Raw genomic sequence first — 21602 nt, forward strand, 5'->3', positions numbered from 1 at the left:
TAATTCACTTAATTATATATGTATATATTTTTATAATTATATACTTAAACACACTAGCTAATTAATTAATTATTTAATGAAGCATGGAATCTAATTCTCTCCTTCAGCAAGGGGTGGAGGAGAAGTCGGCTGGCGACACAACTTTGTGATAGAGGTTCTCCTTTAAAGAGATGGATTAAAATACTGTCGTTTCACTTGCACCGTGCCCTCTATATAAGTTCGCCACCTTGAAGGCAGTTGCCACAAAGCAGCTAAGTGTCCCGATACCCATTGTCAAGGGGAGAGGCTCAGGATTAGGGCTCGGGCTCTGAAGAAATTAAGACATCTTGGTGGAAATGAAGGTAAACACTCTGAAACTACCAAATATATATTGTTGTTTTTCTTTCATTCTTTCAATGCCCGAAATGATCTTTGTGCATGTGATAATTAATGTAACTACCAAATATATCTTATTGTTAAGATTTAGAGAGAGAGAGAGAGAGAAGGGATGCCACTTTAGAGTCCAGAAAAAAAAAATGTTGCATCAATTTAAGAACTCTAAAATTAATTTTAAATAGATGTACTATATCAGAGCTTGCAATAAAGTGTAATAATTCCAAATAAAAATAGCGTTTGAAATATAAAAATGTTTGGTGAGAAAAGCTCTAGAGGATCTATAAACATCCCAAATTCCGATGGCTACTTCCACACCCAATCCTACATCCCACCTTCCTAGACCAACCTTATCGCTATAGGCTATAGCAACTATGAGGCGTCCTCAACTCACCACCTTTTCTCCCTTTCCCTTTCACCCTGTCGTGTTTCCTTAACTTGGATTCCCTTTGTAATAAGTGAGATTTACTGCTGCCACTATATATAAGCTCTCTTCTTCTCCCCCCTTTTTTTTAACTAGCTAGCATTTACCAGCTTATTCTCGACAAGGACGGGATTGAAAATTAATAAACAGGCAGGAAAAAAGACAAACACTTTTCAGCTTTCGAACTACAAAAATATACTATCCGTATATATTATATATAAAATTACTTTCTCTGATACGTTTTTTGGTTCCTAAAAGAATATTTAAAATATAAAAAGGATGATTTGGATGGTGGGGCATGAAGCTTTTGAAGACACAAATCAGCTCAACTCTGCCTGCAGTTCCAAACGCGTCTCGTCTTTTAAAACTCACGTGGCCAATTGGTGGTGCTTCTTCTCTTCTTCTTCCTTCGAAGCGCTTATATATACCCCTTCCAGCACTCTCTCCAACGGCATCCAATTAATCCCACTCGTCTCCAGTTCTCTTCTCTCTACGGTTTTTAGTTTATATTTTGGGTTTTTCGAGCTATTGGAAACCGTGCCAATCTCACTATCGGTAGTGCAAGCTACTGAGAGAAAAGGCTACAGATTTTAAGAGCCCTTGCTGCTTAATTTACATTTCAGCAAGAAGGTAGAGCTATTGAAAAGCTTTCTGATCTGTGCTTGTGATTATCAAACAATTAAGATGGGTGAGAACGCCGCAACCAGGGCCCAGCACCACCACCTCAGCCACCACCAGGTCTTCGACCTCTCCATCGACCTGCCGCCGCAGGCCGCCGGCTCCAAGTGCTTCGACGATGATGGCCGCCTCAAAAGAACTGGTAACCACTGAAACCTAACACATATATATATATATATAATCTGTGTGTGGGGGGATGTTTGAATCTAATTAGTAAACGCGGTCACTATAATCTCCTACCATCATTCTAGCCCGAGCTCTCTGGCTGAGTTGGAGGCTTTTTAATTGTTTACTTACTGGGTTGATGGTTTTGTACTTCAGGGAATGTTTGGACGGCAAGTGCTCACATAATCACAGCTGTGATTGGTTCCGGAGTTCTGTCCTTGGCTTGGGCCACTGCTCAGCTGGGATGGATTGCCGGTCCGACTGTCATGCTCATGTTCTCCTTTGTCACCTACTACACTTCCACCCTTCTGGCAGCCTGTTACCGCTCCGGCGATCAGGTCTCCGGCAAGAGAAACTACACTTACATGGACGCCGTCCGCTCCAACCTCGGTAAGCAATTTAAATTTCTCCAAATCTCAAGTTTTTTTATCCAATTCAACTGGTGGGTACTTGTCAAATCAAAACCTCAAGTTTGATCCAATTCAACTAGTGAGTAATTCTCAGAATTTCAAATTTGATCTAATTTATGGGGTAAATTTTTTTGGCAGGTGGTATCCAGGTCAAAATATGCGGGCTGATTCAGTATCTCAACCTTTTTGGAGTTGCCATTGGCTACACCATTGCATCTTCCATAAGCATGATGTGAGTATCTCTCTCTCTCTCTCTCTCTCTACACACACACACAGCATATATATAAACTTCTAATTTTTTATGCTTTTAATCTGTTGAATAGCTTTGATTTATATAGCTAATTAATTTTTTGGTTTTGTTAATTTTTGTGTTGAATTGATGATGAGCAGGGCAATTAAACGGTCTAATTGCTTCCACCAGAGTGGAGGGCAGAATCCATGCAAAATATCAAGCACTCCATATATGATCATCTTCGGTGTTGCTGAAATCATCTTCTCTCAAATCCCAGACTTCGATCAGATATCTTGGCTCTCCATTGTCGCCGCCATCATGTCTTTCACTTACTCTTCCATCGGTCTCGGTCTTGGAATCGCCAAAGTTGTAGGTACAAATCTACACCTTCTATACATGTACATATGTATGTATACATTCTGTGTTTCTTCGTCTTAGATTAAGATATACGTACTAACTCAGCTTTCTCGGGTTGCCGGATGACCAGAGAACGGAAAATTCCGGGGAAGTCTCACCGGAATTAGCATCGGCACTGTCACTGAAACTCAAAAGATTTGGAGGAGCTTCCAATCTCTCGGAGACATAGCTTTTGCTTATTCGTACTCCATCATCCTCATCGAAATTCAGGTGTCTTTCTTTCTTTCTTCATCCTAATCCCAAAATGCAATTTGATTTTGTTCAACTTCCAAACTAATGATAGCATGTGAAAAAAACAGGACACGATCAGATCACCACCGGAAGAATCCAAGACGATGAAGAAGTCCTCTCTGATCAGCGTCGCAGTGACCACCATCTTCTACATGCTCTGCGGCAGCTTCGGCTACGCCGCCTTCGGAGACTTATCGCCGGGAAACCTCCTCACCGGATTCGGCTTCTACAACCCCTACTGGATGCTCGACATAGCCAACGCCGCCATCGTCATCCACCTCGTCGGAGCATACCAAGTCTACTGCCAGCCCCTCTTCGCCTTCATCGAGAAAACCGCGGTCGAATGGTACCCGGACACCCAATTCTTCACCAGCGAAATCACCGTCCCGGTTCCCGGCTTCAAGCCTTACAAGCTCAACCTCTTCCGGCTGGTCTGGCGAACCATCTTCGTGATCACAACCACTGTCATATCAATGCTGATGCCGTTCTTCAACGATATCGTCGGAATCCTCGGAGCGTTCGGGTTCTGGCCACTGACGGTGTATTTCCCGTGGAGATGTACATTGTGCAGAAGAAGATACCCAAGTGGAGCACCAGATGGGTGTGCCTGCAAATCCTGAGCCTTGCTTGCCTCGTCATCTCCATTGCGGCGGCTGCCGGATCGTTCGCCGGAGTTGTTCTTGATCTGAAATCCTACAAGCCCTTCAAAACCAGCTACTAAATCCTGTGCATGTTCATAAGAATTATAACTATAAACAAGCCATATATGTCACCGCCGTGACCTAATTTGTAGCTTTTTTTTTAACCTTATATTTGGAATTAATGAAAGTATGGGGTCTCCAAATGTTGTCCCATTAACCATGCCATGCAATTTCATTTCTCTGTTTCTCTTTAAGCAAATCCCCCTTTTAATTCGATCATTATTTTGGAGGAAGCTAGCTAGCTAGTAACACTACAAAAAAGAATACAACTTATTTGGGATTTTAACTTAATTGATGATGGGGTTTGAGAAAAATTATAAAAAAAAAAAAATCACAACCCTTCAATACAAAAAATCTATATAAGAGGAATATTAACCATTCATGGTTTTATTTTATTATATATATATATATTGTTAAGTCACTATATATATATGCTTTTTACTCATTTTCCTTTTCCATATCCTTATATTTTTTAGCTGTCCAAAAACAGTAGAGTCATGTCCTATGTTGCTTTATTCCCCTTCCTTATAAGACAAGAGAAAGCGACAACTTTGGAGACTATTACAATCACTTTCACTTTGGCCATCAGAGATATCTAAGATTCCGTGTGAAAATAAAACACACTTCAAAGGGTGTAATGTACTTTAAAGGATATCATTTACTATATATATATATATCATGCATGTAACACACGCATATATAATAATAATATCATTAATTAATTTAATAGAGTTTTTCTTTTAATTAATGTATAAATTTTCAATTTACACGCAAACTTGAGTTGATTGAAACTACAGTAAGTTCAGGGGAGTAATTTACTTTGGAGACAAAAAGGGAAAAGAGAGGAATATTTTATGTGTATATATATGTTGGGATCCTGCTGCTGCCGGGAATCTTCAATGGCTGGTAATTGAGTAAATAAATGAAATGTGCTCCATTTGTCTGATTCTAAGGTATTGCCCCATGTTTCATTAGATACTTTTATTTTTAAAAAGTATATTATTAAATATATTTTAATTTATATTAAATTAAATTTACTTTTATAGTTTATCAAAAACGCCTCGTGATATATGAACTTGCTTAAAAATGTTTAATAGTTTCACCTATTATTTTTTTTTTTAAAAGTTTAGAGTATCGTAGAACTTTTTTTTAATAAAGTATATGAATACATTTAATTTAATATAAATTAAAAAAAATTAATAATTCTATTTTTTGAACCTGAGGTGTTTAATGAAATGTTTTAAAATTTTGAAGTGTCACAAGATTTCTAAAGTACAAAGATGCATTTATACCTTCACACCCCCTCCTTCTATGTATTACACTATATTTTTATCAGAGTTACGTGACACTTTTTTCCCTTGCATGACTATTTTTTTTAATTCAAATAAATTATATTTTAATATTTTAGAAATAAGAATAAATTCTATCAATTTTATAACTTTCGTTATATTTTATTATTATTATTATTAAAAATAATAATGTTATAAAAATATTATTGCATTTTCTCTTCCCCTCCCTTTATCTTCCTCTTCTGTCTAGTAAACTTGTTTAAATTTAGTAGTTTGCCAATCTATTTCTCTTTCTAATTCGACAATGCTTAATAACCATCGAACTGAAAAGAGATAGATCAATAGATAGTTAAATTTTTACTAATTTGGCATATGAGAAGACGATAGAAAAAAAAAATGTAAAAGTATTTTTATTATATTAAAATTTATAATATGTATAAAGTAACAATAAGGGGGAAGGTAGAATTAAAAGGTCAAGAAACACCTTTTTTTTTTTTTTAAATACCAATACTTATAAATAAACTGCCATATAGATATATGTATATATAGATGCCATGTAAGAATAGTGTACTTGGCGTAGAAATTAACATGGCATCTTGATGGGGCACCATCAAATGTGGTCTTTCCATGGCCACCACTAGGGAAAAAGGTTAAGACGGTGGACCGTAGAACCATCCAATCCGAAGCTGAAGCTGTTGAAGATATATACGCAGCATGAGCATGCATGTATATATCAATCGATGTCCGATCCACCAGTGGAGTGGATGGCTGGGACTGGCTGAGTCCCGTATATACTTTGAAATCAAATCAGTGATGGGTTTGGCATCTGTGGACCATTCATCTTCTTGTTCTTCGTATCCCCCACCACCAGATCCACCACAACCAGCAGCACCACCTGCTGAGAGATGGGCGTCGTACCTACTATCACATCGGAATAATTCTGCGATTTCTCTTCTTAATAACTTAATACTTTGTAGGGATAGTTACATAAATATATTTAAGGTTTGTTATAATATGTATTTTTTTTTATTAATTTTACAGCTTTATATCTGTATTATTTTTAATATTCTAACAAAAACATATATATCTAGGATTTACATTTTTTTTTAATGTAAGGGTCTTGCATATCTAAAATATTTCTCATATATAGTTGACTTCTTAACCTCAGGTTTTTGTTAGATTAAATTAAGTTTGAGTATGTTTCTGTTAAGTTAGAGAAAGAAAGCATATTGAACGATATATATTATAACAAACCCTATATATGTTTATATAATTATTTCTACAAGATAACTGACAAGGGTATCAAAATACCAAAGGGAGATTTGAGGAAGACTCGATACTGATATCATAATACCATTATCCAAGCAGGGAGACAATAAAAAATCAAATTAAGAGACTTGTGAGAAAATACACAATTAATGGGACAAAAATTCAAGACAATAACTAAGACAACCGATTAAGAATTCATATAAGCAATAACTGAGAATATTGAAAAAATTTAGGAAAATAACCAAGAATAATAAAAATTAGGGGGATAACTGAGAATAACAAATTACAATCTAATCGATAAGAAACAAGAAATCAAGGGGCACAAATGAAAATGACCAAAATCAAAGGGAATAAGTGAGAATAAGAAAAAATGAAGGAATTAGGGGAGGACAATGATCGATTTATAGGGTTCTCGGATTGCGATGGATACTTAGAGTTGGGCAAGCGGGTGGGGCTGGGGTATGGAGTAAGTAGGTGGGTGGGTGGTTCGACCGATGTTGCAACAGCGAGGGTAATGACTATGTCACTAGTAGAATAGATAGAAAGGGGACCTCGACGATAACTGTGAGCAAACGAAGATGAGTGTTAATGAGAGGCGGAGGTTCTGATGATGTCATTAGGAATCAAAGCAGGTGGCATAAGTCTTTTGTGTGTGAAAGGGCTGTAAAGACGACGAGGTTGATCTAGATCCTCTTACCTGGTGAGTGTGAGTGGAAGATCTACAAAACAAGAGGTTAGTGCAATGCAATCGACAAAACAAAAACTAAAATATACACAAAGTATATGAAATAAACTTCCTGGTCACGATGAACATATTCAAGGCTCAAATCTGGGCTATAGAATCACCACTTAGACAACACCAAGAATAAAGCCACCAAACCCCAATAAAACCCAGCCATGAACCGCCCCTCTTTCTTTTGGCCGAAAAATAACCTTTCTTGCCAACAGAATGCTTTACACGAAGCAGAGTCCACAAAGGAACAAGAACCACGAAGATAAAGTGAGAGAATGAATCAATTGTAAAAGCTTACCTCCCAAAGGGTCAAACATACCAAATATATAAAGAAGAGAATCGATGAGGTGTGGTCCAAGAATGACAAGGAGATCACCTTCACAAAATAGCAAGGAAGGAAATTAGCAAGGAGATGTCACACAAAGCGGCAAGGAAAGTCGAATATGGGACATATTCAGGGTTGATACGAGGGAGGGAGAGAGAGAGAGAGCATTTTGGCCACCGACTAGGGGAGAAAGTGAGAGAGAGACTTCAGTCTCTAAAAGACTGAACAAGGTATATATATGAGGTAAATAGGACATCCAATAAATGGGCTTGCACAAAGCAAATGGGCCACACAAGAGAAATGGGCTAACATAAGATAAATGCTGGGCTTCTCCATCTCTTCAGCAAATGTGTTCAGACTCATTTTTCCTTCAAATAGATGATAAATGGGCTTATGGCCCAACTTCTAATTGGGCTGTCAATAAGTGATGATTTTGGATTATACTTCAATCATGGATCGAGACCTATAAAGATCGTACTAGCCCAAAACATCATCACCGTCTTGAGCCTTATTCGGAAACACAAGCTAGTACCGAGGGGCAGAGCAGAGGGGTCTTGTAGGCTCAAGTTCATCTGGTGAAGGTGGTGTTGAGCGACGACTCATGAACCAACAACGTATGGCGACGAGACTTATCTAAAGGCGTTGTCCGTGGAGACGAGGTCAGAGAGGTCTAGTGAGACAGTGGGGGTGGATCTATGGAGACGAAGACGGCAATCTAGAAGTGTCAATGCAGATGGCACTCACGGAAGTGGCTGGGTCATAAAACGATGGCTGAATCCATCAAAATCGGTGGCTGAGTGTCAGCATATGCGTGCAATTTGGATTGAGGGTTGCAACAACGACGGGATAGGGTGGTAAACTCGATCTGTTCGAGAGATAATTAAATCTAAAACCAAAGTTAAATTGATAAAGATAACTAAACCAATAAATCTAATTATTATCTTTAACAGTATCCTAAAACACTTGGGTTAACTATCACATTAATCAATGATCAGTGAAATAAGATCTAGGATTGGGTCGTGGGATTATATTTTTATTATCATTTTATTACAAATTCATCTTTGGAGAGGAAAGTTGAAGTGGAGAAGCTCTTCCAGTGTTTTTTTACTTATAGTGTCGAGTATCCATAGTGGCGGAGTCAGGACCATGGGTTAGGAGAGCAGAAATCTAAGTCTGTATATTAAATTTTTTTATAACACACTATTTATTTTAATTTTTATTTATTTTTGTTCTCTCTCTCATCTTAATTGACATTACTTGATTATATCCCATCTTTTTTAATTTTAGGGGGGACAAATGTTAAAGAATAATGTAATTTATACATAAAATGAAGGACAACTATGGGGCAATTTTAGAAGTTGAGAGGGCCATTGCCTACCCTCACGAAGCTGTAGTTCCGCCCTGGGCATCCACATTGTAAAGTTGAAATGGAGAAGCTCTTCTAGTGTTCTTTTTTATAACAATGTGGGTATCCATTTTTTAATGTACGTGGACGATAACAAATGCCATGTAAGTAGTCAACATCTCTTTAACCATAGGCTTCCTGTTTATCATGTGTTAAAAGAGAAATTTTCGATCATGAATAATGCCCATGATACAATCTCAGGTGTTGGAGAGAAAAAATGATAGGTGTCAGTCTTAGGCACCATCTTAGTTGTTGTTGTTATTAAAATACAATAATTGAGATTTATTGGATAGGAATACTATAGAACAAAACGAACAATTGAAAAGCGTTTGTTCGTGAAAATATGCGATAGGTGGCTTAAGTTCCCAATTGCCCAATAGGAGTCTCAAAGAAGCCCTTGAGTGCATTTTTGGTAGAGGATTGACCCATCCAAGAGTATCTCCTTACTTGTTCAGGGTATAATTGCGCTCACAAAAACAAGTTAGAAGGCACACAGGGATTCCTCATCCCACGTATGCCCTCTGATATTTAAATTAGTTTGTGAAGTAAAATAGTTATCCAGGAGAACTCATAGAGGTTCAGTCGGGTGTGTAATAAATAAATGATACAATTAATGAATGTAAAATATGTATTTTTTCCGACTAGAGCTAATCATGGTATTTTTACCAAATGTAAGAGATAAACATGCATGCGGTAAGCACGAGAACTATGGTCCTTGATCAAATTTAGATGGGTTTAAGAGGAATCCCCTCCCCCCGAAGGACTAAGTGGCCTAAAGAGTCGTCCGGGAGAAGGTCGATCTTATGGTGAGCTGTCGAAACAGGTTCTTGACCTCTAGATAGTTTGATTAATCACTCATCAAGTAAGATTTTTGGATACTTGACTAAAAAAATTGTATTACTCGATTACTATTTTATTTTAGTTGATTAACACTACAAGTCTAGAGACTTGTTATTCTAGCATAAATACTTATACTTGATTAAGAATTTAATCATTGGTTGATATCATGGTTTATCGAATAACACTTAGATTACTCGATTGAAGTATTTTCAGCTCTTTACTCGAATACATTAGGCATATACTTGATTACCCTTAGTGTATTCAAATCTCACTCGATTAATCCTATAGGTTAGTTGAGTGTGAATATTTGTTATTCAACTAATCATTTCCTTACTCGATTAACCTTAAACCCATACATTGTTTTACATGATAATTAGTGAAGAGTCATGTTTTGAAAGTTAGTTAAAACTGTTAAAAATGACTTTTCCAAACATATATACTCAATTAATAAGTGAAGTATACTCAAGTAGACATTGTGTTGGTTGATTAAGATAGGGCTTTACTCAATTAACAATATCATTAAAGTGTTGCTTTGATTTCATCATCAAAACATAACTCAACACTTTTAATTCAACTTTCCTCAGTCCCATCTAGGCATAAAATCCCCTATAGGTTATGGCTTCTAGTCATAGTTATACATGTTTAGCCCTAGTATGGTATCCATCTTATAGGTCATATATTCTTCTATTTAGGTTTGAACACCTATGGACTTTTTCTTTGACATTATCTCACACTAAGTAGTCTTAATTATAGTCATAATCTGTCCAAAGTCAAAATGTCCCAATAAATGCCCCATATAAAGAATCATACCATGCGTGCAAGTATCTAGGACTTGTGTGACTACACTAAGTCACAGAACCCATATTATAGACCAACACCCTCATTGCAACAACTCTGGCCATGTCCTTGACCCTCCTTTCGGCTAGTATTTGTCACTAATGAATAACATTCATATTCCTCATTTACTAGTCCTAACACGACCAACACTCTAATTTTCTTTTTCTTAACTAAGAAAATTTGTTGATCTCTAGAGGGTTGCGAAGAATCTACAATTAATCGTGATAGAGATTGGGGAGTTTGTGATTAGGATTTGGGGACTTGGTGTTTAATTTGTGAAGTAAATTTTCAAGGTTGGAAAGGTGCTGTCTTGTTTATTCGGCAGATAATGTTATTGATTGAATACTTTCTGCTGAAGGAAGTCTTATTCTAGAAAACTTGATCGTCGACCTCACCTAAAAAAAAAGGGTCTGGCTGTAGCTTTAGCAGAAAATAAAAACAAAAATGATTCATTGAAATTTTGTAAAAGGGCTCTTATTCATGACCATTTTACAGAAGCCACCTTATACTTGCTACAAAACTGACCCTTTTTAAGAGAACCAATGATTGTACAAGTGCCCCAACCCTATTTTTCTTTATTATTTTCTTATTTTTCTTTTTTATTTGTCTTGTACCTTTTTAAATCTAACCATCTTTAAGGTATTTAGTCGTGACAACAGAGAAAAACATATTTTTTAAATAATTATAAAAGCATTTTTATGTACTTCTTGTGGGCCAAAATTGCGAGTTTTCAACATCTAAAGCTATTTTTCTATTATATGGTAAAATTAGAAACTCGAAATTTTTTATGTGAAGTACAACATAAGAAGAAAATAAATTATTATTTGACAAAAATTAGCCTTATGAACATTTAAAATTACAAGATTGCCCTTTAAACCTATTTCTTGCTGACATGCAAACCAAGAGGTGAGGTCTCATTGCCCCTTTTATATTCATATTTTTATTACTTATACCATATATCTATATCTAGGAGTTTGGAATCTAATTTTTCTTTTGGGGACTTCTTTTACTGATAACATCTTTCATTTCGTTTCTTTTTTTACATCTTCTATCGATATTTTATGTTGACTTTACCTTACCTAATTTTAATCATTACCATAACTGCACGCGGAATCTATTTAATGGAGTGTCCTAATCTAGAGAATTAGTGGGTTGTTGTTGGACCCGCCCACCCTATAGAAGTTGAAGGGTCTCTCCGAGGACCAAGGAGGATGAATCTTCTTCTAAGAAGAGCATGAATCTTCTTCTAATCTTCCAATAACTCGTTGCCAATTCGGTTTTAACTAATTCATTGTAAAGGCAATTTATAGTTCATGCTCAGCCTTGGCCGCCCACGAGACTCAAGACCTTTTCTGAATTATTATTATTATTATTATTTAATGGAGTGTCATAATCTAGAGAATTAGTGGGTTGTGGTTGGACCCGCCCACCATAAATAAGTTGAAGGGTCTCTCCGAGGAGGACCAAGGAGATGTAGAGCTCGAATCTTCTTCTAATCTTCCAATAACTCATTGCCAATGCGGTTTTAACTAATTCATTGTAAAGGCAATGTACAGTTCATGCTCAGCCTTGGCAGCCCACGAGACTCAAACCTATCATTATTAACGAATTAGAATGGCGTTAAGTACCACCTCTCCAAGCACCTTCATTTTAATAATTGCATGACTCATCGATTATCTATGAGATAGCACAGTTAACGGCTGGGCGTGCGATCAAGACATTAGCTCAGACCAATTCATAAGGAGGTTTGAATCTTCTTCGGAGAAAGGTCTAAGTTAGAACATACAAAATAAATTAGAATAAAGAAATTGGAACAAATGAAGTTGAATTGCATGCGATTAGACACTTTTATCATATATAGATGGCCTTGACAGTAAATACATGCATGGGAGTGTTAAAAGCAAGCGATTCAGAGCTAATTAAGATATTCGTGAAGGATATATATTCGGGCTAACCATTGTCTTGTTCAAAATTCAAATTTCGTGTTGCTGTTTCTTTCAAATTTCAAGTCTAGATTATTCCAATTTCATGAAATGATTCGTTTGTTCGTTTCGAGTCTAGATTTAGATTATTAGTGCTTGTTCACTTGTTTGGGGCTTATGGGCAAAAAGTATCCCTATCAACAGTGTTCTTAGAATACGGAGCCTCTCTCATTTCTAGCAACATTGAGAAAATCGTATTTACATGTTGCGTTGTTTTTATGTTATAGAGTAATTATTTTTATAATTTAAATACTATTGGAATAAAGTAACGTATCAAAGCTCCCTTGGCCTCCATCTTATTACTAATGGAGAGAGAGAATATCTATGGTACAAAGTGAATCAATGTTGTGTGAGAATGTCTTTGATTCAATCATTGTGTTAGAGAAATCTAAAAGACGATAAAGCAATTATCATTATCTTTATTCCATGTCTAAATACTATTTCTATAGTTGGTCAAAGAGAATAGGAAAAATATCTTCCAACTTCTAATTGCTTTTAAATAAGGATGTTTTATTTTGAATAATATTATGTCTATTTATTTTGTTTACTATCAAGAATGAGTCATGCTATTCATACAAGAGGATTTCATAGAGGGGTTTACAGGTAAATATTCTAGCGATAAATTGGACTTATCGCAATAAATTCGTGCTATTCTCTCATCTCCTCTCTCCCATTCCCTCTCCAACAATCGGTCATCTCTCTCTCCTTTCCCCTTTAACACCGCATTTCACAGCTTTCCTCTTGTCATCACCTCTGCCTCGCCTCTCATTGCTGCCTCACCCTTGCCATCCGCCGTTACCTCACCCTCGCCCTCAATGCCTGCCACTGCCTCGCACTCACCCTTCGACGTTTGCCGTTTCATCCTCGTTTAACTGATTACCACCGCCTACCTCTCTCTCGCCCTCATCGCTCACCTTGCCCTTGTCGTTCCCCTCTCACTGTATCATCGCCTTGCCTTTTGCGGCGGTGGTCGGCCAAGCGAGGATACAACAAACAATGAGCAATGAGGGCAAGGTAGGCGAGCGGCTAGTGGCAAGTGCGAGATGGGCGATAGCAGTCAGTCAAGTAAGGATGCAGCATGGGCGCCGAGTGGCGAGTGTGAGGAAGCGACAGGTGGCGGGCAGCAAGGTCGAGACAATAACGAAAGGAAGGCTGTGAGAGGCGATGTTGAGGGGGAAGGGGAGAAAGATGAGAGAGGATATGAAGGGGTAAAATGGTCAGTGAGAATAAAAGGAGGGGCAAAATAGTCATTTAAATCCCTGTAAATCCACATGTAAAAACCCTATCTATACAAATAACATTATTTTTTAAGAATTGGCAATCATCTGTGCACTAAATAAATATTAAGTAAATATAATAGTCCGTAATAATTCATACACCCTAAATAAGTATATCAAAAGTCAACAAATTTAGGGGTTGTACTTTTCATGTTTTCGTTTTTAATTTTGAGTTTTGAATTTATTTTTAGTTTTGTATTTTAAGTATCTATTTTGAGATTGTTGAAAATGTGTTCTTTTTTTCTATAGTATTTTTCGCGTTTTGAAAATTTTGAACGTGTTTGTGTGAAAACAAGTAAAATGACTTCTTCCTTCTTCTTTTTTTTTTGAGTTTTCTTTACAAATTTTTCTTATTTTCAAAAATATAATTTTTAAAATATGAAAATAAACACATTTTCACTATTTTGGAAAACTAAAAACTGAAAACAGTTTGAAAACGGAGAATAGGGCCTTATGCTCTCGAAAATAATTGGTCCCTAATAACCAACATGAATAATACACTTACTAGAATATAAGATTAGACCTCAGAGACTTGGCTCCATTTATTTTACTGTAAACTATTTTATATTAAAATATTTTTGTTAGGTTAGGTCAAGTATGTTACCTCAAACCCAAGAGAAGGGTGAATTGAGTATTTTAAAAATTGAGATAAGACATACAAATTTTTACTTGAAAAGGGGTTTTAGTGTAATAGAAAAGTAAATGTACAATAATGTTTGCAAAGTTTTGAAAAATTTAAAGCAAGAATAAAATCAATACAAGTGATTTATAGTGGTTTAGCTTAATCAGCATATTCCACTACTTTAACTTCTCACTAAGAATTTTTAAATTCACTAAAATCTCCAATTTAAACTCAAATAAGCCTTTTAACCACAATATTAGGAATTACAAACCTCCTACCAAATGAACTCTCAAATAAAGATAAAGGTTAAAATAAAATAATATAAATGATATCTTTAGTCTTTGAGAGAAAAATGAAAGCACAATCATTAGTGAGAAGATAAATAATTCTTGTAAACTTCAATCAATTCATTTTCATCCATTGGCCTCTCTAGTGCATCATTGGGCTAGTATTTATAGGGTTTTCACGAGCATTGAAGAAAACTAACCATTAAGGGCCATAGAAGAATTAAATAGTTTGCAAAAACTAGCCATTAAAACATGTTAATGAAGGAAACGGTCAACAGTTTCATCAAATCGATCGATAGTTTTCTTCGAGAAAATTGAAGAACACAATGGCTTTGGGCAATCGGTCGACTCTTTTATAAAAGAGGTTAATTTCTTTAACAAATGGTCAATAGTTTGAAGCAACAAGTCGACAATTTTGAGAGAAAATTGACACTATACAGTTAATGTCGACAAAATTTGAAATTTCATGAAAAGAACAGAGAGTGGAAAATTGTCTGGTCGACAATTCACAAGAACGATCAACAATTTTTGCATAACCCATTTTTAAAAGCATAAAATGGTTGGCTTATTTCTAAAACGGTCGACTCTTTTTGAATTTTCATATACCTAAGGCTTAAAATGGTCGATTTTTTCTTAAAAACAATCGATTTTTTTTAAAAAAACTATCAACACTTTTAAAAAAAAAACTGTTGACTCTTTTAAAACTCACAAACAACTAAAATACAAAACAGTCGATAGATTAACTTGAAAGGGTTGATAGTTTCCAATTGATTTTTAAAAAGAGATTAAGACAAATGTTAAAATAAATTTTCAACAAAATTGTAACGATCCGTTAAGGGGTCCAAGCATTTTTGGGTATTTTATTATGGGCTCAAAAATGTTTGCTTGAATTAATTGAGGATTTAAAATATTTTTTTTTATTTATGGAATAAAGTGTAAGTGGAAATAAGAATTTGGTAGCCCATCCAAATGGGATTTAAAATGTGGAAAAAATCCAAATGAATTGGGCCATTGAGATGTGTTTAGAATTTTAATTATATTATGAATAGGTCTAAGTGTTTTATTACTTAATGTCAGTTTAATGGCATTTTAAATGTGAGTCTAAGTACTTTAATACTTGATGATAAATCTTTTTGATGGCATAGAAATAATTTTAGACTTGTATAATTTTTATTTTGTGATTCATGTAATTGTGAAAATACGTATATGGGTATAATTTTGAATAAATTGGGGAATAATGAAATAGGCCTCAGTTAATGAGTCCATGGGTCTATCAGGTGGGCTATGTAATAGTTGGGTTTGGGCTTGCGCCCAATGGTAAAGGAATTTAAATTTTTATGTGAATAAGAAAAAGAAAAGCAAAAAAATAAAAATAAAGATGTGGGTCAAATATCAAAAATGCCCTAGAAAGGTTTTTTGTAATGAGATAAAGGAGGGGCAAATCAGTCTTTTGGGGAGAGGGGGCAGCGCAGCCTGCACTGTTCCTTCTGCTTCTTCTTTTTTCTGATTTTGGCCATAACGCATCTCCTATTTCAGGCAATGCATATCCTTTCTTTTCTTTCCTTTGTTGATCCATTGCGATCTCTCTCTCTCTCTCTATCGTTGTCATCTTCTTCTTCTTTCATTTCTCCATTTGCTTTTCCTTTCATCTTCTATGTACCCTATCCCTGTTCTTCTTCTTGAGGTGAGTCAAGGTTCAGGAGAAGCAACCTCGCACTGGTGTTATCTCTTCTCCATTTACCAGGCAAGTTCTCTTACCCATTTTTATTCCAATGCAAGTTATTCTCTTCATCTATCTCGTCTTTGTCTTCTGTTGAGCTTCTGTGTTGAAGAAATATATATGCACATATATATATATTGGTTTGCTACCATTGTTTACTGTTATATTATTTCATACACTTAGATTTTTGATTCTCGATGAGTTGTGGGTCTCGTTGATGTCTCTAAAGGGGATTTAATCATCTCCAAGTTCTTTCAGTGAATGGCATTTATTTGGGTTTTGAATCAATACAGAATCCTTACTCGTTCTGTATCTGTGTAAAAATAAGTGTTAAGTTATAACCGAATGTGCATTTTCCCCCATGCCTTATTCGAATCATATACATATACATATATTCAGCACCCCATCCAAACCACCCACTTTCATATATATACATACATATGCATAATCAGAGAAGCTACAAATCTAGGAGCTCTCCTCTATTTCGAGCAGCCTCCTATAATGTTGGGATAGCCATATGTATACTCCCTGTTTGATTTTAATAGCCACCTGAGGTATGCCTATATACCCACGAGCTGATAGCTCCTCACTTACATATATATCTATACATATATACATACCCAACCAACATTCGGATGCCCAGGCTCCTATGCATATTTGGAAGCCCATACACCCATGTACATATATATGTTCATATAATTACCCACACCCAAGCTACTGGATGCCCTACTCAAAGCAAACCCATTTGCATTCACTTATATATTCAAAGCCCACATTCATAGTCAGCAGAAGCTTGGGCATAATCGACAGAAACTTGGCCATAGTCGACTATCCATTTGCCGTTTCATCCTTGTTTAACTGACGACCGCCGCTTGCCTCTCCCTCGCCCTCATCGCTCGCCTTGCCCTTGTCGCTCCCCGTTCGCTGCATCCTCGCCTCGCCTTTCGTGGCGATGGTCAGCCAAGCGAGGATACAACAAACGATGAGCAATGAGGGCGAGGTAGGCGATGAGCGGCGAGTGGCTAGTGGCAAGTGCGAGACAGGCAATAGCGGTCAGTCAAGCAAGGATACAGCATGAGCGGCGAGTGGCGAGTGGCGAGTGCGAGGCAGCAAGATCGAGACAACGGTAGGCAGTGAAGGTGAGACAACAACGAAAGGAATACTGTGAGTGGCGATGCTGGAGAGAGAATGGAAGAAAGAAGAGAGAGGATATGAAAGGGTAAAATGGTCAATGAGAATAAAGAGAGGGGCAAAATAGTCATTTAAATCCCTGTAAATCCACATATAAAAACCCTATCTATACAAATAACATTATTTTTTAAGAATTGGCAATCATCTGTGCACTAAATAAATATTAAGTGCATATAATAGTCCGTAATAATTCATACACACTAAATAAGTAGATTAAAAGTCAACAAATTTAGGGGTTGTTCTTTTCCTGTTTTCATTTTTAATTTTGAGTTTTGAATTCATTTTTAATTTTGTGTTTTGAGTGTCTGTTTTGAGATTGCTGAAAATGTGTTCTTTTTTCTATAGTGTTTTTCGCATTTTGAAAATTTTGAGCGTGTTTGTGTGAAAACAAGTAAAATTACTTTTTTTTTTTGAGTTTTCTTTACAATTTTTTCTTATTTTTGAAAATGCATTTTTTAAAATATGAAAGTAAACACGTTTTCACTATTTTGAAAAACTAAAAACTGAAAACGGTTTAAAAACGGAGAATAGGGCCTTATGCTCTTGAAAAGAATTAATCCCTAATAACCAACATGAAGAATACACTCACCAGACTATACGATTAGACCTCGGAGACTTGGCTCCATTTATTTTAATATAAACTATTTTATATTAAAATATTTTTGTTAGGTTAGGTCAAGTATGTTACCACAAACTTGAGAGGGGGATGAATTGAGTATTTTAAAAATTGAGATGAGATATACAAATTTTTACTTGAAAAGGGATTTTAATGTAATAGAAAAGTAAATGTACAATAATGTTTGCAAAGTTTTGAAAAATTTAAAGTAAGAATAAAATCAATACAAGTGATTTATAATAGTTCGGCTTAATCAGCATATTTCACTACTTTAACTTCTCACTGAGAATTTTTAAATTCACTAAAATCTCCAACTTAAACTCAAATAAGCCCTTTAACCACAATATTAGGAATTACAAACTTCCTACCAAAACTTGGTATGGCTTCTAGCTTACAAGTTAGGCAATACAATAGTAAGTTACAATGAGATGATCTGGGAGATGTGAACTCTCAAACAAAGATAAAGGTTAAAATAAAATAATATAAATGATATCTTTAGTCTTTGAGAGAAAAATGAAAGCACAATCATTAGAGAGAAGATAAATAATTCTTGTAAATTTCAATCAATTCATTTCCATCAATTGGCCTCTCTAATGCATCATTGGGCTAGTATTTATAGGGTTCTCACGAGAATTGAAGAAAATTAACCATTAAGAGCCATAGAAGAATTAAAGAGCTCGCAAAAACTAGCCATTGAAACATGTTAATGAAGGAAATAGTCAACAGTTTCATCAAATCTATCAATAGTTTTCTTCGGGAAAATTGAAGAACACAATGGCTTTGGGCAATCGGTCGACTCTTTTATAAAAGAGGTTGACTTCTTTAACAAATAGTCAATAGTTTGAAGTAACAAGTCGACAGTTTTGAGAAAAAATTGACATTATACAGTTAATGTCGATAAATTTTGAAATTTCGTGAAAAGAATAAAGAGTGAAAAATTGTCTGGTCGATAGTTTACAAGAACGGTCAACAGTTTTTGCATAACCCATTTTTAAAAGCATAAAACAGTTGGCTTATTTCTAAAACGGTCGACTCTTTTTGACTTTTCATATACCTAAGGCTTAAAACAGTTGATTTTTTCTTAAAAACAATCGATTTTTTTTTTTTTAAAAAATTGTCAATGCTTTTAAAAAAAAAAACTGTTGACTCTTTTAAAACTCACAAACAACTAAGGTGCAAAACAGTTGATAAATTGACTTGAAAGGGTTGACAGTTTCAAATTGATTTTTAAAAAGAGATTAAGACAAATGTTAAAATAAATTTTCAACAAAACTCATATACTCATTTATTTGATTAATATATATTAATTGGTAAAAAGATATTTTTTAAAATATTGCCACTAAGGAGTTTATATGATTTGACAAAAAGTTGACATAACATTCTTAGGTAAACTATTTTCAAGCATATATACTTTATTTTCATTTTGAAAATGAAGATATGATGAAAATATTTTTCATCATAAAAAATGAAGATTTACATTATGAAAGAATTTTTCATCAAAGATATTCAACATAATGATTTTCATCAATAAATAATCATTAAATTTTTTATCGTCAAAATAATGTTACTAGGAAAATAATTTTGACACGTTTCATACAACAATCCATTTGATTTCAAAATAACTTTTCTTTGATGTCATAATGTTGTTTTTCAAGATAAAATATTTTTCACAAAAAATCTTATATTGAAAGGACATTTATGATTTTTATTCTTTGGCATCATCGGAATATATATAAAGGTTTTGAACAACAATATCATCAAAACCATTTTAGATATTTTACAAATTAATCTTGCTAATCATTTTCAAATTCCAAAGAAGTTCTTTATCATCAAAACCTTTTATCAAAAGCAAAACAACAAGTTTTATATAAAAATTTACAAAAAATAATATGGATAGATTTATAAAAAACACAATGCAATTCTTCTAATCTAATGCAAAAACAATAAGCATATTTTCCTTTTTAAATCTAAAATATAGAAGGAGTTAACAAATATATATATATATATATATGTTGACATATCAGTCGGATTTTATATAAACTAAAAACAAAATTCGTTATTTGATAAATATATAGAAACACGAACTAAAAAGAGAGCCCATGCTAAACAAAGTTAGTTTTTGTATTTTTAAAAAGAAGGGAGATATTATTCTAATTTTATTTTTATTATTTTATTATATTTTAATTTTATTTAAATAAAATAATATTATATTACATTAATTTATGTTTTATTTTTTTTTCAAATAATAAAAAGATAACAAACTTTACATTACTTTGTATTATTGTTCTATCCATTATGAATTAATAGAGTAAAGAAAGGAAGATTCGAGTCTAGATCGATTGTAGAATTAATTATCTTATGAGGTTATTAGATAAAAGATTAAATAAGTCAAAAAAGATTTCAATTTTATCAGTGGTGTAATATAGGCTTACGACATTTTTTTTTGGGGGTGGGGGGAAGTAATTTTCAAAAAAGACAAATGTTAAAATAAATTTTCAACAAAACTGTAACGACCCGTTAAGGGGTCCAAACATTTTTGGGTTTTTATTATGGGCTCAAAAATTTTTGCTTGAATTAATTGAGGATTTAAAATATTTTTTTTATTTATGGAATAAAGTGTAAGTGGAAATGAGAATTTGGTAGCCTATCCAAATGGGATTTAAAATGTGAAAAAAGTCCAAATGAATTGGGCCATTGAGATGTGTTTAGAATTTTAATTATATTATGAATGGGTCTAAGTGTTTTATTACTTAATGTCAGTTTAATAGCATTTTAAATGTGAGTCTAAGTACTTTAATACTTGATGATAAATCTTTTTGATGGCATAGAAATAATTTTAGACTTGTATAATTTTTATTTTGTGATTCGTGTAATTGTGAAAATACGTATATGGGTATAATTTTGAATAAATTGGGGAATAATGAAATGGGCCTCAGTTAATGAGTCCATGGGTCTATCAGGTGGGCTATGTAATAGTTGGGTTTGGGCTTGCGCCCAATGGTAAAGGAATTTAAATTTTTATGTGAATAAGAAAAAGAAAAGCAAAAAAATAAAAATAAAGATGTGGGTCAAATATCAAAAATGCCCTAGAAAGGTTTTCTGTAATGAGATAAAGAAGGGGCAAATCAGTCTTTTTGGGAGAAGGGGCAGCGCAGCCTGCACTGTTCCTTTTGCTTCTTCTTTTTTCTGATTTTGGCCATAACGTATTTCCTATTTCAAGCAATGCATATCCTCTCTTTTCCCTCCTTCGCTGATCCATTGCGATCTCTCTCTCTCTCTGTCGTTGTCATATTCTTCCTCTTTTATTTCTCCGTTTGCTCTTCCTTTCATCTGCTGTGTACCCTATCCCTGTTCTTCTTCTTGAGGTGAGTCAAGGTTCAGGAGAAGCAACCTCGCATTGGTGTTATCTCTTCTCTATTTACCAGGCAAGTTTTCTTACCCATTTTTATTCCAATGCAAGTTCTTCTCTTCATCTATCTCGTCTTTGTCTTCTATTGAGCTTCTGTGTTGAAGAAATATACATACACACATATATATATATATATATTGGTTTGCTACCATTGTTTACTGTTATATTAT

At 34.6% G+C, this 21602-nt stretch overlaps 1 pseudogene; it reads left to right on the forward strand.

Annotated features, from left to right (window-relative positions):
- The first annotated feature begins 202 nt into the window (after window positions 1-202).
- Window positions 203-3790, forward strand: LOC127798729 (amino acid permease 3-like; annotated as a pseudogene).
- Window positions 3791-21602: the final 17812 nt, after the last annotated feature.

Source organism: Diospyros lotus, chromosome 4, assembly GCF_014633365.1.
Source record: "Diospyros lotus cultivar Yz01 chromosome 4, ASM1463336v1, whole genome shotgun sequence".
NCBI lineage: Eukaryota > Viridiplantae > Streptophyta > Magnoliopsida > Ericales > Ebenaceae > Diospyros > Diospyros lotus.